The sequence below is a fragment of the Arvicanthis niloticus genome, chromosome 2 (genome assembly GCF_011762505.2).
Source record: "Arvicanthis niloticus isolate mArvNil1 chromosome 2, mArvNil1.pat.X, whole genome shotgun sequence".
Classification (NCBI taxonomy): Eukaryota; Metazoa; Chordata; class Mammalia; order Rodentia; family Muridae; genus Arvicanthis; species Arvicanthis niloticus.
Window position 1 is genome coordinate 102,992,154 of NC_047659.1, and position 18,120 is coordinate 103,010,273.

General features: G+C 41.9%; 1 protein-coding gene across 1 annotated transcript in view; it reads left to right on the forward strand.

Moving 5' to 3' along the window:
- Cds2 (CDP-diacylglycerol synthase 2) overlaps positions 1–18,120 on the forward strand; it is a 50,123-nt gene that overhangs the window by 436 nt on the left and 31,567 nt on the right. The window lies entirely within an intron of this gene.

Consider the following 18,120-nt stretch of genomic DNA (forward strand, 5'->3'; position numbering starts at 1 on the left):
CGCATTGGGTCGGCGGGCGTCCTTTGCTCGTGGGGACAGCCGCCTGCGGGCGCAGGGAGCAGCGCGTGAGCTCTGGAGGGTCCTTGCTTTCCCTAGGCCTTTATGATGTGGAGACTGAACACCCCACAGACCTTGTTTGGGGCCCCGAGAGTGCGATGTAGGCTCTCCACTTGCTTTACAAATACTGCTATTACTTGGGAAGTGGGGAGACTCAGGCCATAGCTTTTGTCCCCTGGGAGATTGAAACCTTTTGAACTTGATTAAAACATTAAATCTTTTGGTTCTATCAGAGAGGTGTCTTGGTTCACGCGGTGAGCGGGCGGGTTAGTGAGCAGGTGTGTGCTCCCAATGGTGGTTTTGTTTACTGCGCCAAGTGTGGGCATTGATGGGGTAAAGGAGGAAGGTAAGGAGGCCATTTTGGCAGGGACACAAGCCAATGTGGGGGCGCTTCTTTGGTTGAAAGTGCGAGGTTTGTGTGAAGTTGAGAAAGGTGGAGAGTGGTTGTTTTACTGTGGACGTTGAATGATAGTATTTGTGGTCAGGATCAGTGAGTGATGTGTAGAACCGACTGAGGCAGCCTGGACCAGAGTGATGGAGACTGGTTAACTCAGGGATTGCCAGCTTGTAACCTGCAGAAGCTTTCGTAGGCCTACAAGCTGATAACGGAAATAAGGGTTCTGCTGACGGTGTTTCTAGCCTGTCTTCAGTAAAGGAGGATATGCCGCGTTTCGCCAGATTAATAGTTGACAGAGTTTAGTATCTTTGTTTGCTTGTTCGAGGCTGTGTTTCTCTGTGTAGCCCTGGCTATCCTGGAACTTGATCTGTAGATCAGGCTGGCCTCCATCCCAGAGATCCGTCTGAGTTCTGTGACTAAAGGCACCCCCACCTCACCCCCAATGCTGTTTAAAGAAACACCATCAAGTCTAAGCACCCACCTTGGTCGTCTGAACTTTTATTTGGTTTTAGACAGAATCTCTCTGTGAAGCCCTGCTAGCTGGCTTGGACTTCATCCACCTCTGCCTACCTGTGCTATATAGTTAAAGGCATTAGCCCCCCAGCCAGCTTGTACCTTTCTTACAGTGTTTAAATTGGTTAGAGAGAACATCAGGAAGGAAACAAGCATAAGCCTTAGGGACAGTATGCCAACAGTAATTTACTAGGAAGAATGTTTCAGATGAAAGATAAAGGGTTTCAACAACTTTGTTACTATTGTAGACAGTGGGTCATCAGAGGGGAACTCTGTATTCCTTTGGAGAAAGTTTAGGTCTGAGGTACAGATTTAGGAGTACATTACAAATACTTATATATCTCTAATCTTCCCTGAGTATAGTGGATTGGCCTTGAAGAAAACTGTGTTCTGAATACTCCCTGGGGAGTTTGAATGCCACCCTGTCTAATTAAGGGTGACTTCAAGCTGTGAGAAGTGGGAGAAGAAAGAAGGTCTAGCTGGGTGTGGTGGAGCATGCCTGTGGTCCCAGGGGCAGGTGGATCTCTGAATCCAGCCTGGTCTACAGAGCAAGTTCCAGGACAGCCAGGGCCACATAGAGAAACCCTGTCTTGAAAACAAAACAAACCAACCCAACCAACCAAAGTCTGATAGCTGTTGAAATACAGCTACACACACACACACACACACACACACACACACACACACACACGTGTTTATGTAAAAAAATAACTATAATAATTAGACAAGCTGGGCAGTGGTGGTGCACGCCTTTGATCCCAGCACTTGGGAGGCAGAGGCAGGCCTCAGATTTCTGAGTTCGAGGCCAGCCTGGTCTATAAAGTGAGTTCCAGGACAGCCAGAGCTATATAACCCTGTCTCGAAAAAGCCAACAAAACAAAACAAAAAATTAGACAAGACAAACAACTGTGATATTAGTAGGGTGAGGCAGCTTTTACTCCCCACCCAGCTCTTTGGCTCCATTTCCCAAACGTAAAGTGTCAGTTGACTCTTAACATTCACTTCTGTATTTTAGGAGATGTGAGGAGCTGTCCAGCCTTACAATTACAAGTGCATTTAAACCACGTGTGCCGTGAAAGAAACTTGTGGTTGGTTGTGAGGTCTGCTAGGTGTATGCTCCTTAAAACATAGCAGTTACTCATTCTTCTTAAGATTGTTGTAGGCAATCAGTCCATGCAGGGTAATGATTGCTTATTATTTCTGAATTGTCATGCATGGGATTTTTTAATAGCAAAATAAATACAAAAACATACTTTATTTTAATAAAAGAAAAATTAAAAAGTGATTTTAAAAATAAAAAAATTATTTTCTTTTGATGAATATATATAATGAAAAATTTTAAAATCTTAATTCTTTAGAAAAAGATTTGCTTTTATTTGTATGTGTATGTGGGTATGGGTGCCCACAGAGGCCAGAAAAGGGTATTGGATCTACTGTGCTCTTCTTTTTTTTTTTTTTTTTTTTTTTTGGTTTTTCGAGACAGGGTTTCTCTGTGTAGCCCTGGCTGTCCTGGAACTCACTGTGTAGACCAGGCTGGCCTCAAACTCAGAAATCTGCCTGCCTCTGCCTTCCAAGTGCTGGGATTAAAGGCGTGCACCACCACTGCTCGGCTCAAGACAATTCTTTAAAGAACAGTTTTAAATGATTCCTCAAAATGTTATAGTTGCTAAAATGTGTTTGCAAATCTGTCTTGTTAATAGACTATCACAACTATCAAAATAATCTGAAGAATGTGTTTATAAAAGGTCAGGAGGTATTTTGTTATATTTAGCATCTAGAATGGAATTCTCAAAGCTAGTTGCTAATAAAGGAAATGTTCTCTGGGATCTTGAGTCCCAAAGCAGTTGACAAACTAAGACCTTTGGAACTTAAGCTTTAGGACAGTTCTCTGTTGCCTGACCATGTTTTCCCAGCACAGTTTTGGAAGCTAAAGGGTGAAACCTGGACTGAAATTGAAATACTAAAATCGATTGGATTGGCATTTCAGGAGACTTTTTGTTACAGACTTAATTGGAAGGTTATGGATTTTCTGCTTTACTTAGATGCTGACATGGTTTGAAAATATAGCATTAGTTGTTTCCAGAGCTTCTATTCTAGATGGATGAAGTTAGTATAGATAGGCAGCAAGTTGTTTGTTTATTTAATAACAGAGTCTTGTCATGTGCTCAGACTTGCTATATAGCTCAGTCTAGTCTTGAATTGGAAATCCTCCTGTCTCTGTCTTCCCAGACTTGGTATTAAAGGTATATGCCAACATGGCTAGAAAGGAGAATTCATGTTTTAATTGCAGATAAATTAGAGTGTCAGTGAGATCAGACTTTCACTAGGCTCTGCTGCATTACACTGGTGTAAGTCAATTGTCAAGCCCTAAATCATAAGTGGGGAAATTGCATGTGCTTCATAGGTCATTTGAATGGATTAGTGTGCACAGGGTATGCACTAAGACAGAGCATGGCTGTTGTAAGAACATGTTAGCCACTGTTGCTGCTAGTTAAAATAGATTTTAATAGAATTTAAATTAATTTTTTTTATATATGTTGGTGTAGCTGGTGTTTGTTACTTTGTGGGGGTCTTCTTCCTTCCACCCTTCTTCCACCCCTTTTCTCTCATCTGTTTAACTTACTAACACTAGTTAGGAGAGAAAAAAGGATGTATGTATGTATGTGTAATACCTGTGTGCCTGGTGCCCATGGAGCCAGAAGAGGGCATTGGATCCCCTGGAACTAGAATTACTGATGGTTGTGAGCAGCCATGTGGGTGCTAGGAACTGATCCTAGGCCCCTTGCAAGAGCAACAAGTGCTGTTAACCATTGAAGAGTCTCTCCAGCCCTGTGTATTATTTCTTTTTAAAAAAGTTTTTATATAAGGAGTGATTTGGGAATTTTTGTTTTTGTCTTTTTTAAAGATTTTATTTATTTATTTTATATATATGATGAATACACTGTAGCTATCTTCAGACCCACCAGAAGAGGGCATCAGATCTCATCACAGATGGTTGCTGGGAATTGAACTCAGGTCCTCTGGAAGAGCAGTCAGTGCTCTTAACTGCTGAGCCATCTCTCCAGCCTGTGACTTGGGAATTGAAAAAGCAAAAAATCTTAACCAAAGCTTGTAGACATTATGTAGTGAAACGTGGGAAAAGGTAGGTTTGTTGTATACACTAGCATTTTAGGGTTCTTAAACATTTTTATTATTTTATTAATTATTTTATTATTTACTATTTCATATTTATTTATTTATTTATTATTTGTTGTATGAGGTGTACATTGGCACATTCAGAGATCAGAAGGTAAGTTGCAGAGTGGCTTCTTTCTCTGCCTGTAGGACCCTGGAGTCTGCACTCAGCTTGGTGGGAAACACCTTTACGCATTGAGCCATCTTACCAATGTATGTTAGAAAAACTATTTTATTTTAAAGACTCAGTTACTTCCCAATTTATGACTGCTTGAAATCTATTTTCCCCTACAAAGCTAATTTTATTCAAAATACTTTATATTTTGCATGCATTACTTTCTTTATGTATATTGCTTTATGACGATTTTAAAAATGTTAACTTGCTGTCTTGACTCTAGGACTACAAGGTGTCTTACAGGTTGTTGTGTCATGTAAGAGGTGCCACCATCTGCCAAGTTCAGCTTCTTGCCTAAGGTAACATAGTTAGGTGTAGGGCTTGGCCGTGTGAGTCATTCAGTTTCTTCTCTCATGTTGCATAATGTTGCCTTTAAGGATATAGGATTAATGCATTAATTTAAAGTCTTTGTACACTTTTGTGTTGATGAGTTTTGGTTAAAAAAAAAACTAAATTTTATCTATCCTTATTTCTTGATTACTATTATTATTCTTATTATTTTTTAAAGACAGAGTCTCACTATATATTCCTGGCTCTTCTGGAACTCTATTGTGTAGACCAAGATGATCTTGAACTTACAAAGATCCCGGGCTCTGTCTCTTGAGGGCTGGGATTAAGGGCATGTGCCACCACTTGAGGCTCAGTTTTCTTATGTAATTATAAATAAAAAGTTGCAAAAAAAAATCTTTTAAGTGGAAAATGTTAAAAGCAAGTGAGGTCTCATAATGTGTGTGTGTGTGGTGAGTGTAGGGAGATTTTTTTTTTTTTTTAAAGAGAAAGTAGATTAGACAATTCTCAGCCATTAGCTCTCTGATTTATATATTTTGAAGTCCATCCCTGAGAGTAGCCACTGGGCCATCCATGAATGGATCTCCCTTTTTGGGCTTGGCCACCACAGAACTTCACTCTGGGCAGTGTGAGTGTGTGAGGCTACTAGAGGAAGTGCTGGCCAGGCATGACTAAGCATCAGAACTGTCTGTTCCAGCATCCTCGTCATCAGATCGGCACCTTCCAGAATATTCTCTCAGTCTGCCGTGTGCATTGCCTGTGGCTCTAGTATACACTCTTTCTCTGGTTGCGGTGATGTCAGTATGTACGGGGTCATATCTATAATTAGGATGGTGTGCTTATGCTCACACGCTGGGGGTGGAACACAGAGCCTCGTCCATGCTCTGCAGCTTATCTACCACTGACCTATATCCAGCCCCTATACCGTTTTGATTCCCAGTGAGCTGGCTTTTTTTTTTTTTTTTTTTTTTTAAAGTGTTTGTTTTTTGGTGGGGTAGGAGGTCAAACACAGGCTATAATGGTTTCTACTTCCAGCATTCTACGCTCCTAACCCTTAAAACAAAAACCTAAAAATTAGTGTGTGAGTGTGTGTGTGTTTGTGTAGGTGAGCATGCTACAATGAGTGTGTAGAGGTTGTGTTCTTGGGTTTGAATTCAGGTCAGCATCTCTCAGGCCAAGTCCTTGGGTTTTGGAGAAAAGGTCGCTCATTTAATTTAAGCTAGCCCTGACTCTCGGTCGTTCTGCTTGCTAACTGCTAAGATTATAGGCATATGTCACTGGTCCTGGGTGAGCAACTCACTGAAAGTCAATCTTGTGATACATTTCACAGTGCACATAATCATTGTTTAGAAAGTGTCTGTCCTCTGGTTCTAGTTTTCACAGTTGTCTACCCTGGTGAGGTTGTGCAGGCTGATCAGATTTCCTTCGTATAGCTTGTTTATCTGCGCTTGTGCTATGACAGTTTCTAGTCCTTGACTGGCACTAGGGGCTGTGGGTTAAAAAAGTACAGCCATTCTTCCAGTTTGGAAAAGAGGCTTGGGCTCTTGACTACTAAGTCTGCCAGAGACTTGTTGAATGAATGCTGATGTGTTCCTGGCGTTCAGCAGGGTTTCAGCTTTCCTGGGGGGAGTAGTGAGGCATCCACCCCTCTGCCCCATTAGCCACCTTCCCTGTGCCAGCCACTGATCTTTGCCCTCATGTTTACCCATCAGGGATGGCATTGGGCCCACATGGCTGCCTGACCTCGAAAAGTTAAATTTTATCATGTTATTATAAGTGTTGGTGCTTGCTGGGTCAGAATTTGAAGGGAAGGGTGCAGTGTGAGGCCTTCCTCCTACCTCCCAGAGACACCCCTTCGTGGTGAGCTGATGAACTCCTGGTTGCTGGTATCTGTGGGAAGGCTTGACCTGTCTTGTCCAGATCAGATGTTCTTTTGATTTGGTGCATGTGGCATCAGTCTCTTCGCAATAGGGACCCCATAGAGCCATCTTGGACTTTTCTTGAAGACTTGGCTGAGAGTTTGAAAAGGTGTTGGTGGCACACACCTTTAATCCCAGCACTTGGAAGGAAGAGGCAGGTGAATCTCTGTGACTTAAGAGTCTAGCCTAGTCTACAGAGCTGGTTCCAGGACAGCCAGGGCTACGGAGGGAAACCCTGTTCCGAAAAACAAACAGACAAACAAACAAACAAACAAACAAAAGCACGCTTGGGACCTAGGATTTACGGGCTACACTCTGTTTTTGAGTCTCTAATATTGAGGAATGGCGGTCATGGACACCCCCTACCCACACTTGCTGTGTCCTCCCATCTGTTTCCTGATTAGTCCTGTGGTTTAGCAGTCTGAACGTATTCCTCTGTCCTTTCATAAGTGCAAGCTTGGTTTGTCTTATGCCTGAGTTTATCATGTTCTCTATGCTGACCCTGTTCCTACAGTTTCTTTTCCTCCTCAGCTAGAACTACGGATCCTGTAGTTACTCAGGCTTGAAATCTGCTAGCCTTGGGTTCCAAGAATAAGCTTGCTGCTAAGTCTGACAAATGGCATTCTACAAAAGGACAACCAGCTATTGCATGTATGACTTCCATACATGTACCATGGCACACACACACTAAATCAATTAATCTAAATTATTAAAAAGAAATCTGCCGGGCAATGGTGGCACATGCCGTTAATCCCAGCACTTGGGAGGCAGAGGCAGGTGGATTTCTGAGTTTGAGGCCAGCCTGGTCTACAGAGTGAGTTCCAGGACAGCCAGGGCTATACAGAGAAACCCTGTCTTGAAACCCCCTCCCCCCAAAAAATTAAAAAAAAAATAAAAATAAAAATAAAAATAAATCTGTTAGTCTTGTAATTCCTCTGCTTCTCTGCCCAGTCCAGGACTCAGGTTCAAGCCAAGTGTTGCCTAGATTTTTTATCTGCTGCCTGGCACATTCCCCGTAGTTCAGGACTCGATGGCTTCGCTGTTGGAAACTTCTCACATGAGCCTCCCCTAGCTTCAGGATGGGCTCTCGGCTCCTGCTGTTCCAGTCCATCTGTGCTTTGGACCTTTTAGCACCTGTGAAGTTACACTATGAATTATGGAACAAAGTCTTAGACTCCTTTCTGTCTTCAGTGGCGCCTCCTGCTGGATGCCTCTGCCACTGATTGTGGTCCTTGGTCGCAGGTCTAGAGCATCTTTCGTTGTCATCCTCTTGCACTTCGAGCTATAGAGAAGAAATCTCACTGGGAACGATTCAGGCCTATGTTATAGAAACCAGTGAGTGTACACATGTGAGAATAAAGTCTGCGTGTGAACTCGTGTGAGACACAACTGTGGTTCAGCTCCTGTGCAGGTAGCTGTGTGATTGAAGTAGCAGCCATGAGTAATCTCCACGTTGCTCCTTGGTGCTCATGGAAGCAATGCCCCTAAGGTTCCTTGTAAACAGTGTTTCAAACTTATTCTTGGTTATGAAGAAACAGTTAAAGGCAAAAGTTATTATTGTAGAAGCACCAAAAAAAGAAAGGAAGGGATGGTCTTAGTTCTGCTGCTTAGGTGCCACTGTTAATGTTTTTCTATATACCTTGTTTCATTTTAGGCATTTTACACATTCCCTCATTAGCTACTTTATTACCTGTGGTTTTCCCATTTTTCTAGAAATGTGATTTGAATATTGAGATTCTAAACTCAGTATTTTTTTTTTTTTTTTTTTTTTTTTTTTTAGGTTTGGTGAATTTTGTTTTATTTTTTTGCATGTGAGTGTTTTGTCTGCATGTGTGTCTGTATGCTACATGCGTGACTGATACCTGTAGAAGCCCAAAATGGGTGTCCGGTTTCCAGATCTGGAGTTGCAGGAGGTTGTAAGCTTCCATGGGGATGCTGGGAATTGGACCTGGGTCCTCTGGAACAGCATCTCTTCAGCTCCCTGCATCTTTTAAAAAGTATTTTTTTTTTTATTGTATTTATTCATTTGGGTGCACATGGCAGTCAGAGGACAGCTTATGGGACATGTGTTTTTCCATTCCCTTTGTGGGTTATGGAGACTAAGTTGGACCACCAGGCTTGGAGTCTGGTGCCTTTTTTTTCTTTTTTAGGATTTATTTTTTTTATATATGTGAGTACACTGTCGTTGTCTTCAGACACACCAGAAGAAAACATCCAATCCCATTACAGATGGTTGTGAGCCACCATGTGGTTGCTGGGAATTGAACTCAGGACCTCTAGAAGAGCAGTCAGTGCTCTTAACTGCTGAGCCATCTCTCCAGCCCAGCCACCATTTTTTTTTAACTTAAAAAATTCACTATTTTTGTGTGTATGAGTTTGTGTGCACCGTGTATGTGCAGGAGCCTGCAGAGGACAGAAGGTGCTAGGAACCAAACAAGGTCTGCACGAGCAGCAAGTACTCCTAACTGCTTACTTCATCTCCACGCTCTCCTCCCATAATTTTAAAAGCTATAGGCCATTGTGTTTTGTGCTGAACCCTTAGTCTATTAAATTCATAAAGAATTAAAATTGTTTTAAATATTTGGCTAGTATAACAAGTGCTGTATAAGATAATCCAGTTTTAAAAAAAACCACCAACAAAACACTAAACTCTTCCATTCGTGCATGCCTGATCTCCTTGGAAGATTCTTTTGTTTATAACTACTCAGCCAGAAAAGGATGGCCATTGTTTAAGCCTTTGACACAATGAATGCATTTCCTTCTACAGGAAATTGGTAGCTTCCACAGTGTGTTTCTTGATTTTTTTCCAGAGCTACTGTATTTGTATTATAGGCTGGCAGAGGTGGTGCAGACCTGGGGGTTGGCCTGCCAGTGTCATACTGTAGCACTGTACTAATTTGCCTTAGCATTTCCCTTTGAACAGCCTGTGGAACTATGTCAGGTTGATTGTTTTGAGGTATTGTCTTTCCTTCTCTGTATGAAGCATACTTTAGAGCAGGCTACCCTGCTTCCCCAGAGAAGTTTCTACCTGACTCTGGGTATATAGGCAAGTAAAGTAGCTAAACAAATCAAACATTTAATTAAATTCCTAAGTTCGTTTTGGGATAGGGACATCCTTCATAGCCATCGAAGTGCTTGCTACATGAGCATGAGGAAGTGAGTTTGATACCAGAACCCATCCAAAAAACCAGACCTGGTGGCACAGCTTGTAACTCTGGAGGCGTATCAGCAAAGACAGGATGACTCTCTGGGGCGTACTTAGCACCAGGCTAATGGCAGGTCTGTCTCAAAAACAGTGAACTGACTCCTGAGTTGACCTTTGTCCTTTACATAGATATATATACACACACATACAAGCAGCCATATTAACACATCCATCTATGCATATACACATTTCGTTTTATTATTTTATTTCTTGTCTCGAGACAGGGTTTTTCTGTATAACCCTGGCTGTCCTGGAACTTGCTTTGTAGACCATGGTGGTCTTGAACTCACAGAGATCTGCCTGTTTCTGCCTCCCAAGTGCTGGGATTAAAAGCATGCGCAACCATTACCCAACTCAGTTTTTTTTTTTTTTTTTTTTTTTTTTTAACAATTATTTATGTATGGGGTTGAGTATGCCATGGTACATATGTGGTCATAGGATTACTTTCTGAAATTAGTTCTTTCTTTCCATCATGTGGGTTCCAGGGATCAAACTCAGGTTTTCAGGCTTGATAGCAAACATCTTCACCCATGGAGTCAGCTCCCTGGCCCCAGGAGTTTACTTTAAAGTTGTTATACATTGAATTTTTATTCATTAAATACAAAAAGCACATTTGCATCTGAATAGGATGTTCATATTTTTACATAGAATTAGATCTTTTTTAAAAAATAGATTTATTTGTTTTATGTAAGTACACTGTTCCTGTCTTCAGACACACCAGAAGAGGGCTTTGGATTCCATTACAGATGGTTGTGAGCCACCATGTGGTTGCTGGGAATTGAACTCAGGACCTCTGGAAGAGGAGTCAGTGCTCTTAACCACTGAGCCATCTCTCCAGGCCCCAGAATTAAATCTTAAAAATATTAATATTGTTAAACCAAATGTGGTACACACACCTTTAATCTAAGCACTCAGGAGGCAGAGGCAGGCAGATCTCTGAATTTTAGGCCCCTTGGTCTATATAGCAAGTTCCAGGACAGCCAAAGCTACACAGAGAATCCTTGTCACAAACTAACACAAGCAGTAGCTGCAGCAGCTACTGCTAGGTGTCTTAGTTAGACACCCAGCATCCACCTGTCCTCAAACACCACAGCAAAAGAAGCAGCTTGGAGAGGAGAGGGTTTTAAGATGCTTACAGATCTGTGGTCACACTTTATCACTGAGGGAAGAACAGGGCAGGAACCTGGAGGAAGGAATGGATGCAGAGGCCATGAAAGAGTCCTCCCTTCTGGCTTGCTTACAGACCAGGGAATGCCATCCCAGGGGTGGCACTATTTACAGTTGGTCTCTTCCACTTCAGTCATCAACCAAGAAAATGTACCACAGGTTTGCCCACAGGCCATTCTGATGGAGACCTAAAATGTTCATAGCTTGTGTCTGTCAAGTTGACATAAAACTAGCCACCATGCTTACCTTTAGAGTAACCAGATAGTTGATGAGGGAAAGTTTCTCTTAGAAAGTGGTAAAGGAATCGTAGAGTATTAAGGGACTGGGGACTGTAGATCAGTGGCCAGGCCCTAGGTTCAATCTCCATTACTACAAAAAACGATAATGGAGCTGTTTCAGCCCATTGACTTAATGGGATGAGATAGCAATTGTGCTATCATAGAGAACCAGATACATTCTGTAGCTTCCGATGGAGGAGTCTGCTAGAACAGCCCCACTCACAGGTAACCAGAACTTTCAGTTGTAAAGACTAATTGACAGGAAATTGAAAGGGCAAAAGAATTCAGTGAAAAACACCACTGGACCAATGGCCTGGCTGTAAATTAGTGGCTCAGAGATGCTTCTCTTCCCCCATGAGACATGGAGTGGGAGGGAAAGAAGAGAAAGGAAAGAAGAGAAAACTACTCACTGCATTAGCAGACTTAAAGAAGATTAATGATTTCTGAACTTTATTTGAATGTTGAGCTGATCAGACTTATAAAGAAAAATAAATAAAATTATTGGGTATATTTGAATATTTGATTTTTTTAAATTAAAATATATATTAGGGGGTGGGTGGGAATAAGAGATATGGTCTTAGCCAGGTGCGGTAAAAGCCAGCATGCCTTTAATCCTAGTACTGAGAAGGCAAATCTCTGTGAGTTTGAGGCCAGCCTGGTCTACATAGTGAGTTTCAGGAGTGAGATCCTGTTTCAAAGAAACAAAACGAAACAAAAGAAACAAACAGAAATCTAAAACAAAAGGAGAGGTGTGTTCTTGCTGTGTTCAGACTTGCTATGAATTCTTGAGCAGTCCTCTACACAGCCTTGCAAACTTAACTGGAACTATAGCGCATTGCCCCTTAGCTTCTTTAATAGTGAGTCTTTATTGTAAATGAACTTATCTTTCTTTAATATATATATTTTTTTGAGATATGAGTCTTACTGTGCAGTATTGGCTGTCTTGGAGCTCATAGAGATTCACCTACTTCTGTCTTGCTAGTGCTGGAATTAAAGGTGTAAACTACCATGCTAGGTTGTTGTTTGTCTGAGCCAGAAGAGGGCACTGGGTTCCCTGGAGCTGGAGTTCTAGGCAAATTATGAGACATTCAATGTCTGCTGGGAAATGAACTCTGGTTTTCTGTAAGAACATTCTTACCTGCGGAGCCATCTCTCCAGTCCGGAATACCTTTTCTTACAGTCCCACCATTGAAGTGCTGATTTTCCATCTAGCTGCATTCCCATTTGTTTTGTGGGGACGCTTTATCCATTCTGGAAATGAATCCCATGTCAGGTATGTTTTATAGAAACAGTCTTCATTCTCTTAAGAGTTGAAGAAACAGAAGGTTAGCTGGGTGTGGTGGTGCACACCTTTAATCCCAGCACTCGGGAGCCAGAGGTAGGTAGATCTTTGAGTTTGAGGCCAGCCTGGTCTACAGAGAGTTCCAGGACAGCCAGGGCTATACAGAGAAACCCTGTCTTGAAAAGCCAGAAGAAAACCAGAAATTTATGTTTATGGCCTCCATAGGCACTTGGACTTAAATGAACATACCTTCCCATACATATATGCATGTAATGAAAAGAAAAAAGAAAAGGGTACTTACAGCCCACCCTGGTGGCACAGATCCATAATCCTAGCTACTTTGGATACTGAGGCAGTGGGTTTGTAGTGTGAGTTCAGGGTCAGCCTAAGCACCTTAGTGTGACTGTCTCAAACTTAAAAAGGGTGGATGTAGCTTGGTGGAAAGGTATTTGCTTGACATGTGTGAGGGCCTGGGTTTACACTGTAGTACCAGAAATCTGTCAGTCAGGCCAATATCAGTATCAGCCATCAGAGCACTGATAATTAAAGCCCATGATAAGACATATCCACCTAAATGTCTAAAATTGAAAAGGGCTGAAAGCACTAAGTTATAAATGTGCAGAGCAAATGCATTGTTTGGGGAGTGTGACGTGCTGCAAGCACTGTAGGAAATTGTTGTTGATATGGAAGCTAAATATACCCAGACCAGCCGGGTTCTGAGACATGTACGCTACCTCTGTAACCCTAGCATTGGAAGCGGGGAGGGGGAGGCTTAAGAGTTAAGGTCATCTGACCTACATAGTGGCCATACTTGAGACCAGCATGTGTTGTGAGAAACCGGGTCTCAAAACAACAATAACACTCCTCCATTTTATGATCAAAGCTTTCCAGTCATAGTGCCTGATGGAAATTCTGTATTTAGAGCTTCTGGAGGACAAATTCTCTCTGTAGTATTTATTCAAAGCTATGTAAGCCATGCAGTAGCCAGTGTTGTGAATAGTGCTGTTGTCACACAAGTATGCAAATATCTGTGTCTTTGCTCACACCTTTTTTTTTTTCCCCTTTGAGGCAGGGTCTTTATGTAGCTTCAGCTGCCCTAGAACTCGCTGTGCTCTGGCTGGTCTTGAACCCACCTGCCTCTCTGCCTGCCGAGTGCTGGGATTAAAGGCATGTGCCATCATGCCTGGTTCTGCTCACTGTGCTTTTAGGTGTATAGCCAGAAGCGGAATTGTTGGATCCTAAGTCATTCTTACTTTAATTTTTTTTCTGAGGAACCACAAATACTTGAGTATTTATTCTTGTATTTCAGAAATCCCTCAGTTTTAGTTTATAACACGGCAAGTTTTGGTGGATCTACATAGACAAGCAGTGAAGACTTTTGTAATTAAGAGCAGCCTTTATAATGAATGAATCGCATTCCTTACTTGTCATGGAGCACAGGACCGAAGGTGCTGCTATCTTGGGTATGAAAATGACTGTGTGCAATCGACCAGATCTTGAGCACAGTGACACATACCTGCAGCTCCACACTGTTCTGGTTTGGGTGGGATTGTAGTGCTGGAACAGTTTCCCTGTGATGCTGTCAGTCACTCTTTAGTTGTCCTGTAGGCTCTGTACAGTCAAGCTATGGGCAGAGTGATACTTTATTACAGGACAAGAGTTAACTGGAGGTGTTATGAGACATTTTAATTAAATATCGGATCTGTATTTTAAAACTATTTACTTATTTTTATTTATGTGTATTTCTGTGTATGTGTGTGTGAGTGTATAAGTGAAGGTCACATGAGTGAGGGTGTCTGAGGTCAGTCTGGTGATGGAGTTACAAGGAGTTGTAATCCACCCACTTTGGATGCTGGGAACTAAAACTCAGGTCCTCTGGAAGAGCAACAAGTGTTCCTAAGCATTGAACCATCTCTCCCAGCCCCTCTATTTTTTTTTTTTTAAGTAAAGTATCTCACCATCACATTGCTGCAGAGAATATACTACTAATGCAAGCTTCAAAATGTCAGTAATTTTGGGGACTACACATTTGAAATTTCATGTACTTTGCAAAATGGATGGTTTCTTGGATGTTATGTGAAATTTATTGTGAGGATTTTCTTATGCATTCATTTAAAATGATGACTGGGTTTTGAGTTAAAAGATACACACACACACACACACACACACACACACACACACACACACACACTTTGACTGAAACCATGTTGTTTGTATATTTGTCTATGTATGTTGCCCCAGAAAAACAATGAGGAAGAGGGTCTGCAGAGCATGTGGCCTTGATCAACTTTGTCCCTTTTGGTCTTGCAGAACACCTCATCTCCTGAGTCAGTTTTCTTCTTGGGTTTGGTGAAAGAGCCATCCAAAGAAGGAAGGCTTGAGTGTCTCAGGGAGAGCCTGCCTTTTTCTGCATCCGGTTTTGTAGAGAGGAGACCTTGACAGTGCCCAGAAGTCTTTGAGGCTTGCATCCCAGAAGCAGGAGCATCCTAGAGCAGTGTGCAGTGACTGTCACAGAGCCCCAAACTTCTGAGACCCACCCAGATCAACTGCAGCTTCTTCTGGGAAACTCCCTAGACTCTTCCAGCCCATTTCCACATCTCCTTTCTTCCCCTTGCTTCTGTGAAAATCACTGTCCACGACTCCATTAGGAGGCATCTCCTGCTGTCTTCTCAGCACATGGCTTCTGGAGTTGGGTTCTTGTCTTAGATGTCTTCAGCTACCCTGTGGGTTGGACTTACAGGTTTGGCTTTGCTGCAGACTTGGTCATGAACTCCTTTCACATAGATGGATCCAGACCCAGCATGGGTGGCTGTCAGGAGGTGATGGTGAGTCAGTGCTAAATCAGCTGTGAAGATTAGCAGCTACTCGGGTAGTAAGAACCAGGCCTCTGATTTAGTTTGTGATGCTTAGTGACTAATGTCTTCTGAAGCACAAAGAAAATTGGCCTGTCAGGGTTCTATTTTAGTGTTGAAGTACCAGGTAAATATCTGTTAATGCTATATTAACACAACCCCAGTGTTTTATTTAAAATTGCTTAGGATTTAAGAAAATCAAGCGGTTCAAATATTTAGCTTCTTTTTGACATACCTCTGAATAGAAATTTAAAACCCAAGTTAATAAAAAATATAATTTTGAACATGAATTATTCTTCCTGGGTAGTTTAGTAGACAAAATTTAAATATTATTTCCAGTGAAAATTTACCAAGATGTCCTACATTGAGTTTATTAAATATAAAATCAAGACAGATTTAAAATGAAATCCCTTTTAAGATCTGTATTAGTGTCAACAATGACTTAGAAATTTCTGTTCAAGATGTTTTCCCTGTACAGGCTGACTCTAGGAGGAGTGGAGGGACCACTAAGCTGCTGCCCTTCCTCTAAAGACTCCCTGTGGTATTCTGACTTTGAGGACTTGAGGCCAGTGTGCTGACTGTAGCCTCTAGTTGCTAGTAATCTGTTTTTTCTTCAAGACAGAATTTTCTGCTTCTTTGAGCTCAATTGAGACTTAATCTTCACACAGAAGCTTTGCCCTATTGGTTGTTTTTCTTCCTCCTGAGGATTATGCTGGGAGGTAAGGCTTCTAAAATAGGACACTTGGTCCAGGTAAGCCTGTCAACATGTCCAGGCTTTTAGAGTGCGCTGTATCATGCTGTGGGGAGAGGTGCTGCTGCTGGAGATCATGCAGAGGGCCTGGCACATGCTACTCAAGTGCTTTCCCGCTGAGCTATACCCCCAAACCCAAGCTTTTCTTCTTAGAAAGGATGTCTTCTGTCTGTCCCCACACCCTTGTTGGCCCCCATCACTAGGATTTGGATCTGTGTGTGTCAGCTTGTATGTACATATACATGTGAGTTGGGAATCAAAGTTTCACGAAAGAAACAGTACTCTTTCTGTGAACAAGTCAAAGTTTGCTACTCTTTGATTTCATTATCATATCTACTCTTTCTGTAACTCTTTTGTTGAACCATAACAGGAATGTGCACATACTATACTTTCCCAGTGACTTTTCATAAATTAAGCACATCCCTGAAGCAGCTTCAGATCAGACAGGACATTTCCAGTCCCTGGGGAGGCTTCCATGGGCAGGCTTCTTGTGATTTGTGTGTGTGTGTGTGTGTGTATGTGTGTGTGTGTGTGTGTATTTGTTTGTTTTTTGTTTTTTCAAGACAGGGTTTCTCTGTGTAGCCCTGGTTGTCCTAGAACTCACTGTGTAGACCAGGCTGGCCTTGAACTCAGAAATCCACCTGCCTCTGCCTCCCAAGTGCCGGGATTAAAGGCGTTCGCCACCACTGCCCAACGTGTGTGTGTGTGTGTGTGTGTGTGTGTGTGTGTGTATTTGTAACCCACTAAATTAATTTTAAGACCCAGTGGGTCTTAGCTTGCTACTTGGAAAAAATATAGCCATGCTTTGTCTAATTATTCTTGAAGTAGGAATTTTCTTCTTTTGTAAATGAAAAAGACGAAGTCCAAGATGACTTGATTTCTCCCAAGATCACATGGCTTGTGCTGTTCTTCTCTCTCCTAGGTTTCTTCTCCCTGAGATGAGGAGTGTCTTGTTTTGAAGGTCAGTTGTAGCTGTTTCTGTTTCAGGGGATGGACATTCATTCTGAAGACAGCCCCAGTGAATTGCCCGTATTAGCACTCTGTGCATGAGTCAGATACATCTGCTTGTTGCTTTGGTGGTGTCTTGGAAACTTTCTTGGCATTTGTCCTCTGGTCTCAGGATAGAAAGAACCTGCAGGGACATAGACAGCATGGGCTGTCACCATGCAGGACAAACTCAGTGCCTCCCCTGCCTCTCTTGTGTGGCTTGTTGAGAGATTCTGTCTCAGGGGCTTAGAATTCCTACTGGAAGCCAGTGTGACTATCCTGTCACCCTTACATTCTGATTGAGAGAGCACTATTTCTAACCAGCACCTATTGGAGTTGCTGAGGTCATGCCCCACTGTCTGTATCTAGAAATTCCTGCTTGAGTATGCACCTAGGGATTCAATCAGGCTGGAAATGTTTGCTAACTTTGTCAATGCTTAGCTGAGACTTAGTTCCAAGAACCTTGAATTTTCAGGTTCTTCCCCCATGGTAGAATTATCTGGTTGGTAAGGTTGCCAGACATAGGACATAGCAGTGAGTAAAAAAAGATTCCTTCCAACATAGAGTTCATTTTCCAGTACGCAGATGAATGTTTACTGTCAAGAGCTAATGAAGTTATACAGGATAAAGCAGGGTTTTTTTTTTTGTTTGTTTTTGTTTTGTTTTGTTTTTGTTGTTTTTTGAGGCTGGGTCTCTCTGTGTTGCCCATTCTGTTGGAAAACCCAAGCTCACATGATCCTTTCACATCTGACTCTTCCCAAGTAGCTGGGATTATAGGTAACATGCTGCCAGGCCTGCCTCCGTCTGTTTTGTCTTTACTTCCTTTCCTGTTCTATTTTTGACAGTCTCACTGTGTAGTCAAGGCTGGCCTCACATTTATACTCTACCTACCTCAGCCTCTTTAGTGCTGAGACTTACAGGGTTGTGGCCACCATGCCTGGACTAACAAGCTGTTTTTTCCTATGAGGGTAGCATTTTCAAGTGTTAGCTTTTTTTTTTTTTTTTTTTTTGTTTTTTGTTTTGTTTTGTTTTGTTTTTTTGTTTTGTTTTTTTTTTTTTTGTTTTTTTTGTTTTT